Source organism: Scophthalmus maximus, chromosome 9 (assembly GCF_022379125.1).
Source record: "Scophthalmus maximus strain ysfricsl-2021 chromosome 9, ASM2237912v1, whole genome shotgun sequence".
Classification (NCBI taxonomy): Eukaryota; Metazoa; Chordata; class Actinopteri; order Pleuronectiformes; family Scophthalmidae; genus Scophthalmus; species Scophthalmus maximus.
Genome location: NC_061523.1, coordinates 11,913,596 through 11,938,523, shown reverse-complemented (window position 1 = coordinate 11,938,523; position 24,928 = coordinate 11,913,596). Strand labels below are relative to the sequence as shown.

At 44.9% G+C, this 24,928-nt stretch overlaps 1 protein-coding gene across 9 annotated transcripts in view; it reads left to right on the top strand.

Annotated features, from left to right (window-relative positions):
• LOC118319096 (collagen alpha-1(XXIII) chain) overlaps positions 1 to 24,928 on the top strand; it is a 111,061-nt gene that overhangs the window by 2,100 nt on the left and 84,033 nt on the right. The gene's annotated exons all lie outside the window — the stretch shown is intronic.

The following is a 24,928-nucleotide window of genomic DNA, read 5'->3' as shown; positions in this document are numbered from 1 at the left end:
TTTATGGCCGGAGAAATCCTTTGCCTTGCAGCAACAGGGTGGTGTGTGTGTGTCTGTTCGCAACTCAGTTGAAACATTGCCATTGTCTCTGAAGAAACAATCACTGCTTGTGCACAATGTCTGCTCCTACATTTTTTCTACCAAAAGATTTCAAGTCTTGGTCTGAGATTTTCCGATGCTTATCTGTAGGTTTTAGGTACATTTCCTTCCCTGGCTCCTCTGTCTGTCTGTCTGTCTGTCTTTCTTTCTTTTTTGCCTCGTCTTCGGGTGTGAATAGCCCTGCAACAACAAGAACAGGTGAAAACGTTCACTGGTGGAATTTCTGGCCCGCTTTCAACACATTCTGTTTTCCAGTCTGAAGTGTGCTGTTCCAAGCTTGCTTGCTCTGTCTGACTGGTCTGCGAAGTTGGTGCAAGTATTAGTAGTAGGTCTTTGCAGAAGTTCATTGTGTTCCTAATAAGTATGACTCAGGAGAAATTTAATCAGGCGTATATCTTGTTAAAGGTTGCCTGATTAGGATTAGCCTGCACTGTCCTACTTGTACATTTTAATGTAATAACTCCACTTAGATCATACTGTAATATCATATCAGATGTTGCATCCCATTTTCCTATCAGTTTCACTGAACTGCTGTGTAATCAGGCTGTTCTGGCTCTCAAATATGATTCCTCCGTAACTATTCAGGAGTCTATTTAAAGTCCTTTCTTTTTAGTTTCTGGCCCTTTAAAAATGGAGTTCAGATTTTGCTGAAACAAAAGGCTATTTTGTGTATTGCGGCTTTGATGTAACCGAATGCCTGTGGACATGTTTTTTTTTTTTTTTCATGTCTCAAAAGTTCGATTGCTCAATACAGACTTTTTTTTTTATCTTGTAAAGAGGGTTTCTCAGCCGATGATGTTTTTCTTAGTGCTTTGTGCTTCAAAAGCCAAGTGAACTGCCAAGGTACTATCAGGGGCATGCATGTGTTTGAGCCAAGTACTTTACATGTGATCGAAGTAAAATGTTTTTTTTTTGCCGTGCCTCTGTGCCTACAAATGCGTCCTTGTGTGAGAGTGTTCGAGCTGTATCGCGGTCCCATGTGGCTGCGTGTGTGTGTGTGTGTGTGTGTGTGAGTTACAGCGCGTGAGTCTTTGAGGGGCCGACGGAGCTACCTCTCAACACGACACTGTAAGAAGAGACCCTTCTCTCCCTTTAGCACCAGCTCTCGCCACCTGAAACTTGAATCTCTCACCACCAGGATCACAGGCCAAGGTATTTCTGCTTGTCTGTGTGTGAGCGTACCACACAGCATGAGCAGCCTTTCTGCCATTAAAGCTATGCCCTCCGCATCAGAGTGCTCATCTTTCAGCGTGCATGAAGACGGGGGGCCCAACAGGGGGCAGCACTTCTGCTGCAGCAGTTGAATTTGTCATTGATGCTTCTTGACTGAAAGACTTCCTTTCGGACAGAAAAAAAACATTTCATTTTTCAGTCACTGCTAGAGAGACACTGTCATTCAGTAGAAATCAACCTCCGACTCAGACTCTGGACGTTGAGGAAGCGGCACTGTGACACTTCTGTGCGACGACATGGCCAGCAGTTGTTAAGGCCTCGGCAAACTGGGTCCGACTCTGCGTACAAGCTTCAGGTGTTTACAATTAACACCCGCTTGTTCCCTCAACAGACGCACGCTCGCAGACAACCGTACGCACACAGTCATTACTTACACATGAACGTAACACCTTTATGGGGCCTTGGATAAGTAGAAGCATGTGGGGGGCTGTATTTGTCTTGTGTAGGAGGGGGGGGTATTGTCATCTCTGCAATTTGTATTTAAAAAGTCTGTAACAGGTCGGACGCAGACTAAGTGCAACAACGTCTGCCCACACTTGGGCACGGGCCCAGAACTAAACGCCAGCCAGAGAAACGAGTGTCCTCACTCACCAGTTACACACTTCAGAGCAGGAGCGGGTGTAAAAACAAGGCCGTTGTCACATATTTGCTACTTTTCTTTGTCTTTTCTGACGAGTAGAATTATCCTTCGAGTCAGGACTGCTGGTCGCACAAAACCGCCAGCTACAAGGTGTCACGATCGGCTTCAGGAAACTGTGATGGGAATCTGAATTACCTAAAGTTTATGGTCAAATATTTGGTGAAGTTACAAACACAGTTGCATGTCCTCAAGTGTAAGTCTGTGTCCTGAAACATAGTCGGGACTGCTGCCGCTTTCAAATGGAACTCGTGAGCTCGTAGTTACTGTACGCCGCGGAAAGTCGCGTACAATGCACGCTGTGGTTCAGTCGTGAGAAAACTGGACGCTAATATTGACATTACTGTCGGTGCAGGCTAACAATTTGGAAAGCTGGCTGGCATGTAACCTAATGCATGAAATGCCAAGACAATGAAAAAGGAAAAGATGAGATCGTTGGGAATATCGACATTTTCCTCAGACGTGAAGTAGTAAAGTAAAAAAGACAGAAAAATGATTGAAAAACAAGCCAAATTATACAGTAATGGAATTGTGAAGAAGTCTCTACAACTAAAATTACAGTATATGAAGCCATTTCTGAAAACATTTGCAAACATGTTAAAAAACCATGAAAGTCTGAGGTACGAGGTTGTGAACGCCACGGGGGGGGACGACATTCATATGAACTCCTCTTGTCAACACGGTATAAAAACGACCCCACTGGAAGGCAGCGTTCGCTCCCTCAGTCAGTATAGGGCATCGAAGTCTTTGGTTTTGGTGTATATGAGGGCAAGAGGTCAGACCCCTGACTGTGCAGTCAGATCAATTTCCATCAGATAAGAGCTCATTAATGCGCTGACTGGGAGCACGGGCCCCCATGCATGTGTGCTTGTGTGTGTTTGTATAATTGAGTGAGCGGGCTCACAGCAGGGTTCCCCGAGCTATTTAACATGTTACATATAAAAACAAAAGTTTATTTTTTGACAGAAATTCTCGTCTCCTCTTTTTTTTACCAGTACGGCCATTTGTGTTTTTATTGTTCCTCCAAATTCCTACATATGTGGGGTATTATTATTATATTCCTCTGTCTGCAGCAGAGTAATGTTTAATAGGCTGAGAAATACAGTCCAGCGTCTCGTGTGAGGCCCATCAGCAGTGTGCTGGTGTTATCCGCCTTGTCTGGGGATCAACCTCTCACCCTGGAGGCAGAGGGGAGGCTCTCCCTTCCCAGCTTCCTGCTCTCCCGCCTGGAGGAGGAGACGGGGAAAGCCAGCTTTAAGGAGACGGATAGACCCACAATGCAGCCAGCGACCCCCCCCCCCCCAGGGCTGCGTTTTATTTGAAGGAGCCATAATAAATCAGACAGGAAGCTTGCAGCTACCTGTACAATCTATCGCTGCAGAAAGAATGAATAGGCCATGTAAGATTCATTAATGACCATTTTAAAACAATAAGCGCAGGAAGTTTGTTTTCATAAGAGGGTCCTATTTTAGATTTGTTCCACCACAGCAATAGGCTGTAGGCAGTTTCTTTAAGTATTAGTGTGTGTGTGTGTGTGTGTGTGTGTGTGTGTGTGTGTGTGTGTGTGTGTGTGTGTGTGTGTGTGTGTGTGTGTGTGTGTGTGTGTGTGTGTGTGTGTGTGTTCACGGTCTCAGTTATGAACAGAGTATCCTGTGGCAGAAAATCCAGGTGGCTTATTATATTTATGCTGCAGGCAAAAGGAGATTTTATACTGAGGAAAATAATAATTCACAATTTTAATATACACAATACGTTCTATCCTGTTGCTTCCCAGGTGTCCCTGCGTGCACATTTCCCAGCTATTTCACCCTAATGTTTGTATTATGTTTCATCTTGAGTTCAGGCTTTCAGGGGGAAAAAAAACCCCAACTTAAGTGATGTATTTGAGAAAGCGTCAATGATTACTTTGTCATTGGTGATGGGACTTAGGGTGCATACTGTCAGAAATGAAATAGAGTCTTTTCTCACACCCTGCCGTTCATTCACCGTCATATGGACAACAGCTCGAGTGCACAGCTGTGTGAGCCTTGTGTCCTTAGGTTACTTTTATCCTTCATCCAGATTGTCTTCCGTTTTTCCCTCTGGGAATATAAATGAGTGACCCTTCTTGATATCTTGTTCTTATTTGGAAGATGACCATGGGAGGCTTGAGTATGCTCAGTTTATTTGAAGAAAGGGGGCAATGCAGCCCCGTGTCTAGATGGAGATATTTCGTTTGGACTCAGTTGGTTATTAGATTTAGGTTCAAGAGGTGCTTCTTGATGGATGGGCTACATTCTCCACCATTGACTTGTACCAGCTATATATATTTTTTAAAGAGCTCAACTTCTCAATGGGCAGTGGTGGCAACAGCCAGTCAAACAGACACTCCCACCCTCAAGTGTTAAAGCAACATATACGCTCGATTTCGGCCTAAATTCTTAGTAATTATGTAGTTTTCACTCAAAACTGTGATTTACTAAATAGGCACCATCAAAAGTTCCTAAGAAACTACTCAGATTTTGCACAAAATCTGTTTCCAGGTGTTGGGAAATACTACTGATTATGTTCAAATGTTTTAAAAGGGGTGCATGGGGTCTGATAAATTCAGTTGAGGTTAAAAGACTTCAAAATTTGAAAAAATGTAGCGTTAGAGAGAAGTGGGCTCACCAGACCTCTGCAGCCTGTTCCTCATCTCTGCTTGATGCTGAACTGGTCTGTCAAGCAGTCAAGTTGTATTGTTGGTAAGTTAGGCCTCCAAGGGAGAACCATTCATAGAATACAAAAACACAGTGTCTCTTCAAATTGTTCTGTACTCTTATAGCTATCGATTCGATAAATGTGTAAATTGACTGCCAGGAAACGTTTGCGGTGCTGTCCAATAAAAAGGAAACAATAGTCTAAGCGGGAAATTCACTGGACCATCATGAAGTGCAAAAGTAGCAGTGTGAAAACAGTTGGTGTTATTCCTGCAGTCAAGACTGAGGGGAAAAATATTAACACTGTCAAACCAATCTAATTTGGTCATGTAGTCTGTGTTGATAAAGTCTCTGGACAGATCCATCATATTCCTTTACTCCTCAGATGAGACAGGTCAGCTGTAAAGCAAGCTAACGTTTCCTCTGTTGGTTAGTTTTTGGAAGAAATAGTTTGTGTGGTGTTTTGACGTAGTGTGTAAATCTCCACCTTGAAACACTTAATGCCATAGTGAGGATAAGTTTAGCTGGTGCAACCGCTGCAGGTGTTCATATCTCTATACACATGCATGTGTGTGCAGCACACACACACACACACACACACACACACACACACACACACACACACACACACACACACACACACACACACACACACACACACACACACACACACACACACACACACACACACACACACACCTGTAGACCACATCCAGGCCCCTCCCCTCTCCGTCTCTCATCAGCCTTCTTATTAAAGTTAGCCTGGGAAACCACAGTGTTTAACAGCAGCACCGACATTCTTACTTTTGAAAAATAAACGGCTCCATTCGGCAGCACCGTGAGGGCACACAAGGATCTCCGGTGGGCAAGGAGGCACGTAGTATGTTTGTTTTTTTGTTCAAAGGTGTTTTCCGCTTTGTTCTACCCAGGCGCCACCTCTTTGCCTGAATGTCTTGTAAATGTTCATGCTGTTGTGAACGCGCCTGACTCGGACAATCTGCTGCCGGGTTCCTCATGTGTGTAAGGTAAACTCTGGAAAGTGTCCTGACCCAAGTTTCCATAACAATGTTCCAAAGCTTATGTCTGAAAACAGAGATTCAATCTAACGATTGGCTGCATGGTTCTTCCGGAGAAGCTGAAGATGAGGAATTAATCATAGTATAGAGTAGAGTATAGAAATGATTACTCACAAAAGAGAAGAGATTTGCTGAAATAGGAGACTTCCAGTCCAATCTCCCGCAGGCTAACTGGAGAGGCCGTGTCTCTGTTGTAAAGCCGAGTGTCGACCTCCGCACCAACTAGTTTTGGTGGCGGTGCATCTGATTCAAGGAGACTGGGAAGAGACGTGTTTCAGTCACATGGTACAATTTTTTAATAAATGCACTTAAATTTTTCTGACACAACAACAACCATGTAGAACTTTTTTGAACAGATGGACTAATCCCGTGGTGACAGTTGCAACGCTGAAAGCAATTATTGACATAATTCCATATTCGCTGATCGATAAAAGCGGGAAATGATGTGGAGCGGCCGACAGGAAACACTAATTATAACTCATTTAAAGGATTTTGCACGCATGTGTTCATACTTAAGCATCGTCACCAGTTGGCTTGCAGAGGAAATGGATATTTCCAAAAAGCTATTGAGCAACGGTGATGTAATGGCCTGTTTATATTTACATAATTGAAGGAGAACTGTAAAGAGGCTGAGATTTCTCATGATCTGTATAGCTTCCTATAGCGGTGCTAGGATACACAAACAAGAATTATTCTCATACACACCCCCGGCGTTAACATGGACATGATGTTTCTTATTACCACATACAGACGGAAAAGTCATACAGCTCTGCATTCTTTTGAGAAATATTGTTCAGTTTAAATTAATTAGGTTGTTATTTTAGCATCTTCAAAACGACGTTGGATCTGATTGAGTATCAATATGTTTGCATCTTTTGTCATTTGAGGTGGTTGGTTTCAGAATTTGAAGAGAAAAAAACCCCACATCGCATTAAATTAAAACTTGATGTAGACGGACATCTGATTTGCTGCTTCCCATACAGTAATGCTTTGTCTGATGCACATGATTCAACAACACCAATTGTTTTCAGCAGGGCAGCAGTGTGCATCAAAAGCACCGAGTGGCGCGTTAAACCGCAGGGACGTAACTAATCACCCGTGGTGTTTCTGGAGCCACGGAATCTGTTGACTTAGTTCTTCAAAAACAGATTTTCATTCCTACGTCGATATAAAATGTGCTTTGCATTCAACAGCATTCTTGTCCTGAAGGAGGCCACATGCAGGAAATGTTGTAACTAATAAGAGATTCAAACAAACCTGTTTTCACTTAAAATGAAAGGAAAACGTTAAAATATGTGATACTGCCATTGTTGTCAACATCCTGCTAGCAGGTGTGCGTGAAAATAGTTAAGCAAAAGATACATTAACCTGCCTGTTGGATTCAAGTTCAAGGGGATACGTCTGAAACAATTACTAAACACTAGTAGTCTCCAACAATTAGTGTTTTATTCTCACAGGGATGCTGTACTTTCAGCCACAGCTAATATAGTCAGGTCCGGAGTGAGAGAGGCGAGGGCTTGCCGAGCAGCGCCAAGCAGACATGTTGCCAAATGTGGAAACTATTATGATGTTTTCTTTAATTATCACAAGTGGCAGGTGACAAGGTGAATAGCCTTTTAATGGGGGAGAAGAAAAACTCTTTAACTCTTTAGCTGAGGTCAAATGATCGCTCACTGCACACAGCAGTAGATGCCGAAACCTGTTTATCATTTATCTGAAAGAAGGATCTGGCCTCATCATACTTTTCTTTTTTTTCTTTCAAAGACGAAAAATAATTCTGTCACTTGAATGCTCCGGCAGACCCGTGGAGCATGTAAACAGGCTTTAATTCAATCCCAGCGTCTGTTCGGACGCCCTGCATGGATACAGATCCGCAGAAATACATTTCCAGTGTCAATCTCTTCCTTGGCGTTTACAGCCCAGTTAATCCATCAGGAAAGTGGTGAGGCTGAATCCAGCTGCAGCGCAGGACTCACACCAACACACCTGGATTTATTGGATAGATTTGCATCTCTGGACGTGAACCCAGACAAACAGAGGGGCGGAGAGTTGGAGCAGAGGTTATCGTTCATCCCTCCATACCTTCCAGACACACAGTCAAGGTATCTCTCCTCTGGAGCCGGGGCGGGATGAGGGGGGTGGTTCCTCTCTGACACCTGGCATATGGTCCTCACTGGGCCGAACACGCCCCTGCTCAGTGTTAAAGCCCCTCAACAGGCTCGTCACTCTCCCACCACCTCTTTAATGAGAGCCGAGCTCGTTAACTGGGCCTGAAACTTTTGAACAAGCCCTCAGCATCACTGGTCCATGTTATTCTGTCCTGAGAGGGAGACCAGGGCATGTTGGAGTGGAGCGCTGGATAGCTCTCAACAAGTTAACACCGCCACTTGGGGGCGGGGGGTATTTACGTGTGACAGGCCTGCTTTCTTTCTCCGTTTGACCTTCACCAAACAAGTCGTTGTCTTTTCATCCCTTCTTTTGTTTTTGTTTTTTCTCCAATGCCTCAACGTCTGACTCTGTTTCCAGGGATGTATCTCACTCTTTCTCTTCATCCCCCGTCTCTGTTTATGGTTGGATGAGTGTATGTTTGACACAGGCTCTGGTATCTGGATGCCCCGAGGCTGCCGTACCTCCACAGTGGGTCAGTCCGTTTCCCGAATGTGTACATTAACCCAAAGTTCAGCCAGGAGTGAGGTGGGGGGATGGAGGATGGTTAACCACTGTAAACGGACAACGGAGAGGAAGTGTGTGTGTGGGGGTATGGCCTTCACAGGCAGCAACAGAAAACTGGCAGCAGCATTTCGCTGACAGAAATATAATTAACACAAGTTTGATGACATTTTGGATGAGACATTTTAAAGAATAACTTCATCCCCTTTTCAATAAAAGAAACTCACGGGTCATTAGTGGTCTTGGTCATTTTGAAGGGAAAACGAGATGTAATCGATTCATTAAGATTAAAACCTCAACAGTTGACCGGCCAAGACGTGCAGCTGTTCTTCTCTCATGTTTGCAGCCAAGTGTAACACATCGGCTCAACGTCCAGCCGCGGTGGCTGCAGTTAAACTATCAGCCTCATTGTGTGTGAAGCAGTCTGCCAGAGCCGTTGATGGGTCAACCTCACACCCTGAGGTCTCTGCGACAGTCTTTTTGCCTGTAGAGCAGATTTCTGAACATCGTTACTATGATGTCAAACCGCCCCGCCAATTATACGTGTGTGTGTGTGTGTGTGTGTGTGTGTGTGTGTGTGTGTGTGTGTGTGTGTGTGTGTGTGTGTGTGTGTGTGTGTGTGTGTGTGTGTGTGTGTGTGTGTGTGTGTGTGTGTGTGTGTGTGTGTGTGTGTGTGTGTGTGTGTGTGTGTGTGTGTGTGTGTGTGCGTGCGCCAACTCAGCAGGTTGGCAGGCCATCGGTGCTGTGTTGCAGTGTGATAATGGGTGTTAAATAAGTGTTAATGAGAGCACAGTGGTGGACACACACCCGACGTCTTGCGACCATTAAATTGAAACACGTCGTTTCTGTCAAGAACGCTGTCGCTGCCGCGGCTGCTCACTGTCTAACTGCCTCAGCCAGATGGAGGCGCAGATGTGGGGGGGTGGGGTGATGAGGGAGGAGGAAACGGAGAAACTTAGTACCCCGAAACATAACTGCACATGTTGAAACTTTTTTTTTAAATTATCAGCTTTCCATCTGTTTTTTACATATTGGGGCAACGTTTTGTGTGCATCTGCATTCTTTTCGCGTCCGTATGTGTGGGCCTGCACGTTGGCCTCACCTCACAGGCACATGTGGCGCACTTCTCATGCGTGAGCGTGTGTGCGTTCTCGCAGCATGCCATCCAACGGCCCATCTCCATTGCCAGCCTCAATAGGGACTTCTTATCTGCATATTTGCTGATCGACTCAAGATTCATAAGAAAATGAGTCCTGAGTGCATTTTGGGAGCCAGGAGAGTATATCACAGATGTCCAGTCAGGTCGTGTTACAGTGGAATATCTGGGTTGAACATGTGGACAATCTATCAGGTCCACCATCTCTCTTTCCTCTCATGCTCTCATTTTCTCTCTGACTGCATTCAAACTTTTTTTTTCCCACCCCATTTTTCGCCTTCCCTACTTTCTTTTCTTAGCTTTTCTTGTACACATGTGGCCTTTCTGGACAGTCAGCGCAAAAATACCAGCTCTGTTGCGGCCCATCCAAGTTTCAGATGGATTGAAACCTTGAAGAAGTTGAAGCGTCAGATGTGTGTGAATGCAATCCAGCGATTGTGTGCACTTAAAACGTGTTCGCTTGCGCTGCCGCCTTGACACACATCGCAGAAGAAGAGAGCTGCTGTGGTTTTACAAGGCACCAGAGACAACAAATGCTTTCACACATGCACAAACACACACTGAGACGTGCACCCCAAAAACACCCAGAGCCATACACACATTTTTTATGGCGCTGTCACTGTTTTACTTGCTGTTAATACTCCTTAAATCACTTTTGGAACCGAACAGGTCCTTTTCTTGGCCTTGTTTATTTACTTGGTGTGTTTTCTCACGTCAATGTGGTTCTGATTGTGTGAACTGGAAAGAGGACAAAGACGGGGACGAGTTGAGGGAGCAGCAAGAGGAGGACAGCGGCAGGAGGGAGTTTCAATGTCCAATGGGATTCAGATGAATGCAGAGGAAAGAATTTAAGATATGCAAAGTGTACATATGAAATCTTATTGCAATATGTTTTGCTGTCCCTCTGTCAGTTTAATTTTCACTGTCTTGTCTTGTCTCAATATGCTGTTGTTTGCAACACTATCCCAGCATGCCTGCTGCCTGCGCTGCCCCGAACCCCATTTGATTCCTTTTAAATTCGAAACAAAGAGTTTGGCTGTTTAAAGCGAGGGTTAAACCAAAAGAGTATGTATACACAGCTATAACTGCCCAAATTGGCCCTTAAATAGGGAACTCATTTCTAACACTCTAAAGGAGAAAGAGTCACAGCCGACCCGCCGGTGCTTAGAACGTCTTCAACGTGGCTCGAATTATCATCTACAAAGAAACACTGTCGGCCCCAGGCGGGAGAAAAGAACGGCCGATCAAATCGGTGAGCAGAAGTACGATTTTTCTGAGGCATTGAGATGGGAGGTCGGACGTTTTGGCTTGTTTATGAACTTTCTTTTGGGATCTATATGTGTCTGGGAATCTTTTACAAAGGAGCATATGGATCTGTTGGATGCTTTGAATGTTTTCATGCGAGGCCCCGAGTGAGCCAAGCACATCCCCAGATTGACAGCAGGGATAGTTTCAGTGCTATAAAATGCCAAATCCAAGTTATATTAAGTTTTACCTTGCTGCTGCTTTGCGTGTTATTGGACATCTGCGATGTAGTTTTGAGAACTGATCCGTCACCGCTGAGTGAATGCTGTGGGTCTGTAAACTTATCCTAATCCATATTTCTGCGCTGGTGGAAAACACCATTACTAAGGCACAGCCAAACATAATATTTGTCTAGTGGGTTTTTTTTCTTCTTCCCCGATTTACTTTCTCTTAAAGTAGCACAGAAAAAGTATATGAGCGATCACCGTGGCATTTTGGGTTTTTCATTTTGAAGCTGAAAAACATCCTTTGTCTGATTGACATGCCCATGGGTTTTCACTGCATATTTATTATCACTGCCTGTCTTTCTGTGCCAGCATCCACCACCGAGGAGCCAAACTACTGTAATCCACAGAAACTCTCTTTCCTGGTTTATAGTTTCTCAATAGCACAGACCTGACTTTTGGAATACATTTGTACCTGGCACATTTGAGAAGCAGGAACCCCACAGGGCCTTTTTTAACTGGCAGATGTCGAGGAGACATCGTTCCTGGCACAGGGGGACCTGTTGATTTATTCGAGGCAAATGCTTTGATCACATTGGACAGACGTGACGATTTGTTTGTCTTGTGCACCAATTGATTCACAGGGCAGATCAGCTGATTTTATGGTTCTACAGTAATTAGGAGTGAACTTTTAAACTCTCTCATTTCACATTGGCTCTATCTGTTTCTGCTTCCTCCTCTATCGGAAAGACAGACGAACATAAATGGAGCATAAGTAGCCAGATGCTTATCTTTCCTGTCCAAGGAGTTTTGCGGCATGCACGTCTGAGTGCCTGTGTGTGTGTGTGTGTGTGTGTGTGTGTGTGTGTGTGTGTGTGTGTGTGTGTGTGTGTGTGTGTGTGTGTGTGTGTGTGTGTGTGTGTGTGTGTGTGTGTGTGTGTGTGTGTGTGTGTGTGTGTGTGTGTGTGTGTGTGTGTGTGTGTGTGTGTGTGTGTGTGTTCGCAAAGTTTATGTTCATTGTTCTGCGTGTGCACGCATTTATAGAGCGGAGCAGGTGAAGCACCAGACCGGCTTGGCTTCTCTGCCTCTAGAAGGTGTACAGTGGACAGAGGGAGGACGGAGGGGTGTGGAAGGGCTGCGTGTATCCCAAGCAAACAGGCCAGATAAGATCAGAGTGGAGGGAGCGCAGCTGGAAGTCTTCCTGAGTTGACCCCTTTCTCTGCCTCGCTCGCATTCCTCCAAACCCCTCATTGCCCCCCCCCCCCCACCCCACCCCCCCAATTTACCTCCCAATATCTCCCTCCTGCTTCAGCTCATCTTTTCACTCCCCAGCTCCACCGAGTCCCATCGTTCCATCCATTAGTCTTTATTTTTCAAACAATATCCCCCTGTTTGGAGTTTCCTTAGATCGTTTCTCTCCTTCTGTGCGGTGCCTTCCCTCCTGTTCCTGACTTTACTGCCTCCTCTACAACCCCCCTCTCAGCAGGACCTCAGTAAAGTGGGGTCAGCCTTTAGCATGTAATGCTATGTCTTTCCTCTGTTTCTGCCTTGCTCTTTGACCACATTCATTAATACTAGCCTCTCTAAACTGACCGATGGCCTTTCATGTTTTCCCCTGGGCCATGTCCCAGACATGACAGTAGACCTAACATTTCAAAGTGAGGCCTCTCCACGGCGGCGTGAATGCTTTTCATGTGAATTTACATGTGTGTGTCTCAGTATGTAATAGGATCAAGACAAAGGAGAAATAGGGCAAAGCAGCTGCAGCTTGTTGGTTTTTGTGACCTGATTTAATTCGGAGTAAGCCGTTACAGGTAATACCGTTCAGGAGTGAGAGTTGACGCCATGTCTTTTTCTTGAAGTCATAATCCACATTAGAATAAAAATGAGTTAAATGTGGAGGAGAGGGAGAGAAATATGAAACACTGTCATCTATGCGATGTCTTGAAGGATTGTCATGTATATTTAGCTCAGTGTAGACGGCGACACAAAGACAGCTGTTGTTGCAAGCTCGTGTCTATTTTTGCCTCGCGTCGGTCCCTCCCGTTACTTTAACCAGACCCATATCTGTAAATAGTCCGCACTGCTGACAGAACTGTTGAGAAAAGATCACACAGTGTTGAGGCTTGTAATGGTTTAGGTTAACAGAACTCACTCAGTTCCGTTTTATTTGTTTTTTTCTGGAGACGACATCAACATCACTGCTGTGATTTGTCCAGCTTCTGGTGTCCGGTAATAATCCTCAGCCAATAACATCACCATCTCTTGACCTTTGAGTAGCAGTGAAGCCCCGTAAGTTCTCCTGCACTAAGCTTTAAACCTTAAACAAGCCCTATTAAGAGTGTCCAAAACAGGATGCCAGTACAACCCATCCACCCCCACCCCACCAGACCAACCCTCACTCAGACCCCTCTCCTCTAACTGAATCAGCACATTAAAAAAAATCTCTTTGCATTATTTATATTTCTATGTTACAAGTTAATATTAACTTAGGGGGGAAACTAATAATTTTCTCCTCCCATTACTGGGCACAATTAACAGCAGACATCTATACAGAAATAATGAGGATGAGGGCTACGGGTCTCTGTCAGGGGCAGGGAGTAACAGGGGGCAGCAGCAGGAGAACCGGTGGGGTGATGGTGGTTCTATGATCGGCCTGATCTGTCCTCTGAAGGGGTCAAATGGTCCTTCACAAAAAAAGGATCAGATGACCTGGCTTCAATGGTCCTGAAGTTGTCCATCTGTCTGCTTGTCAGTCTTTCAGTCTGTTGTTGTGTTTACAGATCTCCCAACTGTCAATCATCAGTTACTTAGTCTCATGTTCACACACACACACACACTGTCCTGGCCCCTCGGACCAATATCTGACCTCAGGCATCGATACTGGACTCGAGTCTGGTTGAAGTTGAAGTTGGAGATGGAGCGTAATCGAGTTAGCCGATCTGATGTTGGATCCAAGAAGCACGAAACGAAAAGACCCCGAGGAGGACGTCTAACCTGGTTATAAAGAGCAAACAAATATGTTTCAACACAGGGGCCAGTATAAACAGGTACATGAATATGTACACAGAGGCAAAGCTTGCGTGCCGACAGATACACGCAGTACAGTTCATACACATACATGTGTATAGTCATAGCCACATGTGCACAGAGAAAAACACATACAGATTTTGGATGCAACCCAACAAACCCATGAGGACCTTGACTGTAGCATATCCAATACACACACTCACACACACACACACACACACACACACACACACACACACACACACACACACACACACACACACACACACACACACACACACACACACACACACACACACACACACACACACACACACACACACACACACACACAGTCGTGTCTCCATGACTTCAGAGGACATTACATTTACTTACATTCGTCCCTAACCTTAACCATGACTAATTATTGGCTAATTCAGTGATACCCCCCTGACACACATACACACACAGACACACACACACACACACACAGAAAACAATAGCGAATTATATACAGGATGCATAGATTTGAGCAGGAAACTGAATGTCTTATTTCTAGATCCCATCTTTCCTCTTTTCCCTTGAGGGCCACAGAATGAGCCTATTGTTGTCTGTCCTCATCTTTCTCCCTCTCTCTCTCTCTCTCCCTCCTCATCCCAGCCATCAGTTATTCCCCCTTTCTTTTCATCCGATATTTTGGATACCCTATATGAAGCAGAAAAGTCTGCTTCTCGCGAAGGGGACCCACACCATGTCTCTCTCTTCTGCTGGTTGTGATTGTAAGTGTGGTGGTAGCTTCTTTAGTCTTGGTACCACATTTGGGCTATGTGGTGTGGTATTGTGGTAACACTGAGGGGGCGTGAGGCAGACAGGCTAAAAGGGGGTCTTCTTTAAGTGAATTTAACAAAAAAAAGAGTTAGTCAGGAGTCAAATCCTGTTTCTCATTCACGTTTCTTTCACACACTGGAATAAGTAGACATGTGTGCACACTTAAGGTGCACTAGCGCTCCTGTCTCTGATTAGATGTTTTCTGCAAGTGCAGGCCATATGTGCCGGCCCGTGGAAGTGAGCTCACACACTGCAGACAGCTCCGGAAAGCATCAGGATCATACACTTTGACCAACAGAACCTGCATCTGGCTGTAGTAAAGAACAAGAGTGCCTCCTCCCACGGGCTTGGGAGATGTCTAACAGTTCCTTCTGAGTGTCTGAAGGAAAAGTCCACAGATACATACATATATATCAAGTTGTTATGTCGTCTAAGATGTGAAGGCAATTAAATGCCATGAATTATTTGGTTTTCTGATAATGGGAACACCATTTGTAATTTCTTTTTTTTTTTTGAAAATTAAAATTGGATTACGATTTCTGTAAAGTTCTGTGCAGTCATTCATGGTCCCCAGAGGATGAGTCCTTGAGGAAAACGTCTGACCAAATATTGGATAGATTGTCTTAAATTTGTTACAGACCTATATTTCCTCTTCAGGAAGATTTGTGATTTTTTTGTTTAGGTAACTTTTCAGTTCGTGCCGTCATAAAGCATCAGAGCATCAGTCTGTGTGGGGCAGTCAGTATGGCTCTGTGTCACCAACAAGTCAAATGCACAACTATAGAAACATTGATTCAATACCCCTACATTTTTTACATTATTTATATCGGCTTTAATGCACATAACTGGTTCATTATATCTATGAACAATTTCTCCATTGGCTCGCTCTGCCTTGGGCCCTTTACAATTTTTGAAACTGCTTTTGACCACATCTTATCAGTAACTGGAGCTTTTGACAGATTTTCGTTTGCTCCATATTGAAGCTTGAATTGATCTCCAACGTCCTCCCAATTCAAGAGCCAGAATCCTGCTTCAACCCCAGTACTCGTCGTTTTCTTTAATCCTTTGTTTGACTGGGTTAGGCAGAGCAGGGCTCAGCCAAAACCACCACTGTCACTTTCAATCGACGGGATCCCGCTTGTCGTTTGACTGGCGCGCTGCTCTTCTCAGCCTGTGATTCATTCAAGATGTTTCCACTGTAACAGCACAATGTCATAATGAGGTTGCCAGCACATTATTATCCTCCACACACACACCTGCAGAACAGACGTGACGGCCGGGATTCTCATTAGACGAATTAGGCCTCGTTCCAGTCATTGTTCGTATGTCTGTTCACTTTGTTGTTTAATGCTTTTCATTTCCAATCAATCTTTTGTTCTGTCTCTTCTCCTCTCTTCTCTTCTCTTGTCTTCTCCTCTCTTCTCTTAAGTAGGAACACAGATGTCAAAGCCATTTGCTAAAGGCCATTAAAAGGGGGACAGTAAAAACCCCAGACCACTGTAGAACATGATCTTCAATGCGCTGTTAAGTTAACCATCATCCGACGAGAGCTGATCTTTTCCTCCACTCTGCCATCCATTTTTCTCCCTCTTTATCTATTCTTCTTCCTTCTTGTTCAGATTCTTTCAACCTCTCGGTTTTTATTGCTCACTCTCCTTGTCCTCCAACCTACAATCACCTCAAATGATCCTGTTTTACCATCCTCTCCATGGCCAAGCCTGTCTGTCTTTCTATCTACATACTCTGGTCTTCAGAGGTCATTTCACTTTATCTCTTTATATTATTGTTATTATTATTTTTGATTATTTCCTGCCAATGTTAATGGCAAAAGGGGAAAATAAATGGCTATAGAGCATTTTTGTTCTATTTTGTTTAATATTTGTGGCAATGCAGACTAAAACGGTATTTGTGGAAAACCACACAGTAAATGCCCTAAGTGCATTTTAAACCAAACCCTAAGAATGATTTGTAGACAATTTGATCCAGCTCTGCTGTTTGCAGAGCAGGACTTGTTCTATTCCACTCACTTACTCATCCGCTGACCTGGGCTGACCTTTTCAGCTTCGGAAGCATCTCTTTTTCCTCTCAGTTCCTCTTGTTGAGTATTCGGTGTCCACAAATCCCTCTATAGAACGTGGGTTCTCTTTCCCCTCGTGTGTCGCCAACGGCACCCGCGATCGCCTATTAGCACGCCAAGTAGCCGTCTACAAATTCCTCCGATCGTTTTCAATGAAGCCACCAGAGCAGCAGTGTTAAATTTAGGCTTTCATTAACCTCTCGGCATCTCAGTTTTCGTCTATTGTCAGGCAGCAGGCGGTGTGGTCAACAGCAGGGGCTTTAGGGATATTTGTGTGGGTGTAAAGTTAGTGCCCAGATGATCAAGTCCAGAGAACGGAGATGAGTTGAAGGATCATCACCTCAGCTGAGGGACAGAGATAGCCGGTAATAGATGCGTCGATAGATAGAGCAGTAGGACGAACAGACAGACAGGGTGATAGACAGATGGTGGTGTGAAATGAAAGCACCTGGTACAGCGAGTGAGGGGGCCAATCCCTAGCTGGATCAGGGGGTCGTGACCCCCGACAGGTGTGGAGGATGGATGCCTTCTTTTTTTTTGCAGCGTTCGTGCGGGACAGATGAAGACGGCAGAGACAGGAAGGAGTTGCCCACACTCACTGTTGCTGCTCGGCCATATAACACATCAACACTTCGCAAGTCCTGCTTCCTGCTGTTTGCAAGTGTGTGTGCCTGCGTGCGAGACGTGCACTCACACTTACACACGGATACTATATCAATACCCACTTGTAGGCCAAGTGCTTTTGAGAAACCTCTTGGTCAATTTTGAACTTATCCCCCTAATTTCAGGTCAAGGAATATTTTCTTCTCAGCGAGCCCAACAGATCACTCAGCAAATCGTATTCATCCAGTGTTTGCTCAGGTCTATATATACAGTATATGGTATATTTGATTTATGTTAATGAGAGTTTGTCCTGCCAAACCAGAAGAAGATAAACATACTTTATAGTTGAGCGTAATGGAATCACTTTCCTCTGAGTCGAAGACGAAGAGAAGAGCTGCTTGTGTTTTATACTGAATTAAACAGATGCGCACTGTCACTGCTTGAACAGAACTCGGGCCGAATTCAGCAGACAAACAGTATATTTAACTGGATGCTTATTACTATTTAACAAGGACACTTTGAACTTTGTTGATGGAAACAAGAGTCTGTAGTCCGAAATTATTAAAAAAAGAGAGATGAAACAATAAGTCAGTCAACAAGAAGTGATTATTCATTTCTCAAGCTAAATCAACAAACAGTCTTTAGTTCCAGCTTCTCAATTGTGTGTTTTTTCATGTGTGGTAAGCTAAATATTTTTTGATTCTGGACTACACTGGACTAAAAAAATAATGTTGTGCCTTAGGTAATTTTAAAAGACCCCCCCAGAAAAAACAAAACCAAACAAGATTGATTGAGAAAATCATTGTTAGTTGCAGCCCCTGTGAAAGCACAGACATGGACAGACAGAATTGACTGAGATTGTGCACCGGTGACCTTTGACACTTCACGCTGGTACATTTGAGGACCTGCTGAGACAGAATCTGTTTGAAACTTCTCACTCCACCATTTCCATCTTTTTTTACAAAGTGGCTAAACATGTCGAACTGACAGCTCAGTGGCAGCGTAATCCTCCATCCTATTTGAGTTTGAGATGAGTACAGGATGCACGATGCAGTGCTACATGAAAAACAACGACACTGCAAAGGGAACGCAGGGATCTTGTGCAGCTTCCAGCTCGTTAAAGTGAATGAGAGCGGAGTGAAGGATGGAAAGAGAAGAGCGGTAGAATTGGGTGATGTCTGACTGGTGTATCGTGGCTTTGAGTGAGGAGTCGGCTCATGTTTGCAGCCTGTTTAGTGGCTGTCCATGTGAGGTTTTGTGTCTGTGTCTGGGGTTGGTGAGGTGTGTGTGTGTGTGTGTGTGTGTGTGTGTGTGTGTGTGTGTGTGTGTGTGTGTGTGTGTGTCTGTGTGTGTGTGTGTGTGTGTGTGTGTGTGTGTGTGTGTGTGTGTGTGTGTGTGTGTGTGTGTGTGTGTGTGTGTGTGTGTGTGTGTGTGTGTGTGTGTGTGTGTGTGTGTGTGTGTGTGTGTGTGTGCGTGCGTGCGTGCGTGCGCAGAGGATCTGGCAAATCTTCACCGACGGAGGAGAGGATGCCAGGCACCATCGGGAATGTTGGGAATGCTGGATGCCCTTTCACAATGACCTGGGTTTGTCATGTCTGTGTGTGTGCGTGTGCGTGTGTGTGTGTAAAAGGAAAGGGAGTAAGCAAGTAGCCATGAGGAGTGTATAGGGTCTCTGGTACAGACACAGTGACCCTGTAGTGATGTTCCTTACCTACTAACAGCCAAGCTAAATGGACTGATACAGTTTCCATGCCTGCTGTTGCAAATAGACTCTCATTATATGGAGCTTGTTTCATTTAAAAGGCACGCAACCTCATGTGCTTAGGGTTTAGCACAGAACTATTTGTAGTTTTCATTAAAATTCTCACAATATTTGGCTGTTTTTTTCTGGGAGCTGTCTAATTAAAAAAAAATATCTCAGGAAATCAAGAAGAGTCTTGCGCCCTGATTGTGTGATATTAAATAGAGAACAGATGTTTGGGGGATAGTGAGAGACATTTTTGTCTTAAGAAAACAGTTGAATTGTTAAAAAGTGATAAATAAAAAACTTGAAAGCAGCCAGCAAGTGGACGTAGATGAGGACACAGTTCTCTGAATTTTAAGGGAGCTGTGATCATTTGTCTCCATGATAAGTCTATCTGCCCCTTGCACGGAGAATCCAGGCCTTGTGTTTAGCATCTGTCATGCTCTTATCAGAGCTGTCGAGGGTTAAGGCTTCCTGATCAATCGGCTGCTCCCGCTAAGTGGACGCCCCCAATTTGTTAAACAGACAACCGTTAATAAAAGCGATTTTACCCTCCGAGCCGAAGAGGGAGACCACAGAGGAATACATGTTTGCTGTGACACATAGATCACTTTTGGGAACACTAAAGCTCAGGGAGATGTTTTTGCACCAGAGGAGTGAAGGCCATGTTTGGAGGAGCGTGGAATGCTTTGGCCCGTTGTCGTCCCGCTGGTCCGTTGATGGTGGTGTCAGGTTGACTGTGAGCCCGAGTTACTTGCATTCCCATCGTCCCCTCCCTAAACAACATAACACCGACCAGCTCAGTGCTGCATCGTGGCATCAATCGGCCGGCCGTTATTGTCCCACCAACTCCTTTTCTATCGTATAGCGACAGGTATGCTAATCCTTCTGTCCACATAAACGCACAGCACATGCCAGAGGGGGTAAGCTGGGAAGGACACAGTCACCTTGTGCATATGGGACCTGGTGTATCCAGACAAGTGGATAAACAGTCAGACAGTACGGCAGCCAGCCAGACAACAGGCTGAGGGTCAGCCAAGACCCCTAAGGCAAAGTGCACCGGAAGAAGCTTGTCATATTCGAGGCTTACTATTGTACTCCGCTTACACAAAAGCATATTTGAATGTGACCATGCATATGCATGTGTGCGCACACACACATACTCACACTTATACACAAGCTATTCTTGTCTAACTTCTCATCTGGAAAAAAGTGCCAAGCCGGTTATGTTTCCCTGAGACGGCCTGTGGAGGATTTGGAGGTCAGATTTCCAAGCTGGATAACCTCTCAGGCAGTTTAATGTCACTGTCATTGTTTTTGGCTCTGCACTTTGCCACTTATTGCACAACAAATAAACCTAAACTTGCACATTATGGGAGTAATTCTTCTGGTTTGGTGGAATGTGGGCTCAGTGTGTGTGTGGCCAGGCACTGCCTGCCTGTAATGTGGCTCTGAATGCTGAGCTTCCCTCTGGGAGGTTTGCATTGCCGCGCTTCACTTTGCCTCCACACTCGCACACTGACCCTCGAGGCTGCGCCGCTTCGGGCGATTCGGATTCCTGAGCTGTGTTCCATGGTTCAGTCTCAATGACTTTTCAGTCTGGAATAATAAATGTGAAAGTAATAACAGAGAAGGACACTTAATAACAAAAAGTGACTAGAGAAAAACGGGACGAAGACAGTTTCATTCTGTCATTTACGTTGATGGTTAAAACACAGAAGACCCAACTCTGCAAATAACTGCCATGCTGACAGGACTATGTCTCCGCTGTCATTGTTGAGATGCACAGCCAACGGAAAAACCATTGAATTACCAGCCAGTGTGGTTTGTACTCTCCGACTTTATAAAGTCCTGTGTCAACACTAACCCCTTTTCCAAATTCCACTCAAAAGCCTCAGGAATCCTCCCCACTGTATATTGCCTATCGCCTCTGACAGGATTGTCTCGTTGTGAAAATCCCACAAAGGCTCAACTTTCTGTCGTGAACAATTGTGGTCTGTCAGATAAAGAGAATCGGGGGAGATGAGGCTCCTCTAAATTGTCATGCTCACTAAATTATATCAGTCAATTTTGTCAGATCACTGTGCTGTTGCCACACTCTCTCACAGAGCGGGGTCAGTGTTAAGCCGAGGTCTGCCTGCCTGCTGAGAATTCTACACTTACGCGGTATCTACTGAGTTTATGCTGGCGCGGACAGTAAAACTTTATGCATTTTTAAACGGGCCAGCGACGCAGGCAGGAGTTTTTTCCCGGTGCTGCCGACTTTCAGTCTTAGCGTGACAGATGGGCCAATGTGTCTTTTATGTCGCGTACAAAACTTTCCTATCATCATGAAACAGTGGTAGGACAAATATATTATGCATGTGTTTATGTGACACATGCGCAATTCCCCTGCAATGCTTTTTTTGATTTTTCATGGAATTGGTTGACAGAATTATTGGGATCGTACTAGACCTATTCTTCCATTTGTGTTTTGCATTACTTAACAGACCTTTTCTTTCAGAGGACTGGTATATAGGTTGCAGTGCAGAACTTTGCAGACCTTTTTTTTTTTTTGTTAAAGGAAATCCCAAATCATTAAGTTCATGTGTCCTGGCATGTTGCAGTAAAGTGTGTGCAGAGTGTGTTTGGCATGCAGTCACTCTCTGATGCTTATCACCGTGATTAGATGTGTCATTAGTTCCAGCTCTGCCAGCTCCAGCAGTGCCTGAAAAAACATATTTATCTATGGACACAGAAAGCATAAGAACATGTGTGTCCGTGAAAAAAATCTGTGCACCGCATGCAGACAGACAGGCGATCACAGACCCTTCCACTCTCACTCTCTGTATTTGTTGCTCTGTCTCTGTTTGTATGTGTGCGCAGTCTTGTCCCTGTTTTTTTTGTTGTTGTTGGTGTATGTGTTTTGAATGGTGTCTTTGCCTGCGTGTGTTTGTCTTTCTTGGGCCATATGTTTATAATTCATCCAAAAGAGGACTTGAACCCATTAATTTAATGTGGACTCGACTCTCTCCGCGGCGCTTCCTATAGGAAACACAGTTTACATTTGTCTGTATTAATGAACGTGAGTGCTGTGTGCCGGGTGGCATGGTTGCCAAGTTAGATTTGTGTACTTTGGTTTTCTGCATAAGCAGATGTTTGCGTGTAAACACTCCCATTCACCAGATGGGACTTCAATAGGATCCCGTCAATGGCCAAAGAGGAAAACGTGTCCTTTAGTGCTTTTAATAGATGATTTATGGACACAGACTGTGTATGACATCTCATTTGGCTCAGAGAATCTTCCCACGCTTCGGGCGAGACTCTTGCATCAGTGTATCTTGTTGAAAGCATTCAATGGATTATTATTTCTCCATGTTTATTCATTCCACTAATACCCCATTTAATTGTTTTGACTCATTCATTCAGTGCTCTTATCCTCTCAGGGGTTATATTTTAGCCTCCGCCAAGGATCATTTTTAGTCGTGTTTGCAGGAGATTCCATGCACTCAGATTGTAATGTCTCTATGTGCTGGAATGTGTTTGAAGTGTTGGCAGGAGTACGCTACCCTCTAACCCTCTGCCTCCTTAATGCTGTCTGAAGTGTGTTGCCCTTCCCGTGGCGCCCCTCCACCATCTTTTTGTCTTCCCGCACCAGACCTCCCTTATATGCCCTCTGCCCCCTGGACGTCTACGCTCTCAACCCTTAGCCCCGTTCTTACTCCCTCTGTGCCTCCTTTGCACTCGTCCCCCATTTTTCTACCCTCACCGACCCTTCCCCATCGTCCACCCACCCTCCTCCATCTTCACCTGGCGACCACACCGCCCTCTTGTCTCTCCCTATCTGTGTCAGTGCGGTAGATGTCCCATTATTGACAGGTCTCCTGGGAGCTTTAGCCCCAATCCATCCCTTGCTGTGCCCCTTCAGCTTCCACAATCTCGAGTCTGATGCTGGGGTAGAGGAATGTGTCCGGAGGCTGGAGGTCCACTCTGCGATGAACAGTCAAAGACACACACATACACAACTTGTATTTCTTGAGGGAAGGAAACAGCAATATTATGGTGTGAAGACAGATGGCTGCCACTTCTCAGCTTCTTCTCAATAACTTGACCTCACATCTGGCCTGAGGGAGCTGCAAGGTGTATATGTGTGCATATTTGTGTGCGAGAGATGCATATGTGTGCGCAGAAGGTAGAGGTTGGATCCCTGTGGTGCTGTTATCTCTCATATTAGATTAGTGGAATAAAAATGAAGGGCTGGTGGTGTAAATGCTGGTTAATGAGAATTTATTATGGATTATGTTCCATTAAGATCAACAGAATCTTAAGGCTTACAGCTAATCTTCTTCTAGAGCCATGCAATCTTTTTATATGACTATTCCTCATGTCTGCCTTGTGCAGGGTTATAATTGGTCTGTGATGTTGAGCTGGTAAAACTCAGATGACCCTTGGGCCTGGTCCCTGATTGAAAGTTCAATACCAGGAATGGAAACCTCACTCTTCTGCCGGGCCTCACGAGCAGCCCCAGACACGAACACAGCCACAGCCAGTCGCTTGGAACAACAGAACACATGGTGCTTTGGTTCTGAATGATTCGAGTGACAAATGGAAGCCGATTGTTGCAACACTCTCGTCTCTGCAAACAGTATTGAAGTGATCTACGGAGATCATTCAGGCTTGTTTGACAGAATGGGCCATTCCCCCCATTGGTCCAGATGTCCCTCTTACAAGAAACTCCTCAATGGAGCGTGGGAGCAATAATGGGCAACACCCAAGTTGCTCTGCACTGACAGAGTGAAATGTAGATTTTTTTAATATCTCTTACATAAGCACATTTGTGAGGAGAGACTCATGGGTAGTTTACATTGAAGGCATAGTTATGCTCTGGTTGACAACTGTTGAGGCAAAAGGCATTTTGGTCATTTCTTATATTAAGTGACCACTCCTGTCTCATCTTATTTGGTCACTTCACCTCAGCACCTTTCCTAAATGTGGCACATTCTTTTGTCACAAATAAAAATCTAACTAAATGTGTGGAAAAAAAGAAAAAGCTATAGTTTGGGGTTGATTTGTATTTCCCTCTGAAGACACCCAAACTGTCACACTTCGGCCTTGCCCTTTGCAGACAGCAAGACGACAACCCCCCAGCGCTGACGGGGAAATCTCACACAGAGAGGAACTTTTGATATCTTCCTCTTGTTTTCCAGCCCTTCACTCCATCTTCATTTTCCCCAGAGAGAGGCCCGGGCTGGGCCTGGCCAAGCTGCTCAGTGTCGGACAAGCCGGGCTTCCTGGAGGGTGATAAGTGACGGAGCAGGGCCTGAGTAGTAAGGGTCCATGGGGATCAACCATGGAGGGGCTCTGAGGGGGTCAGAGGCCATGTCAGAGGTCATGCGTGGGCAAGATGAAGAGAGAGCGGGTCGAGCTCCTCGAGGTACCACAACACAGATGGCGATGAGGGGTAATAAGAGAGTTGAGCTGGTGTTTCGGTGCAGGCCAAGTCATGGGAACTACGACTGAACAAATATGCTGAAGTTGTGTGTGTGACACCTTGAAATGTGCCCTCGCGCAATAATGAAGCACTGTGGGCTCTGACGTCCCACTCAAAGCACAATAATCAAAGAGGAAAGCCGCACGAGTCTGGGGCAATTAAGAGGTTTGTTTTCTGAA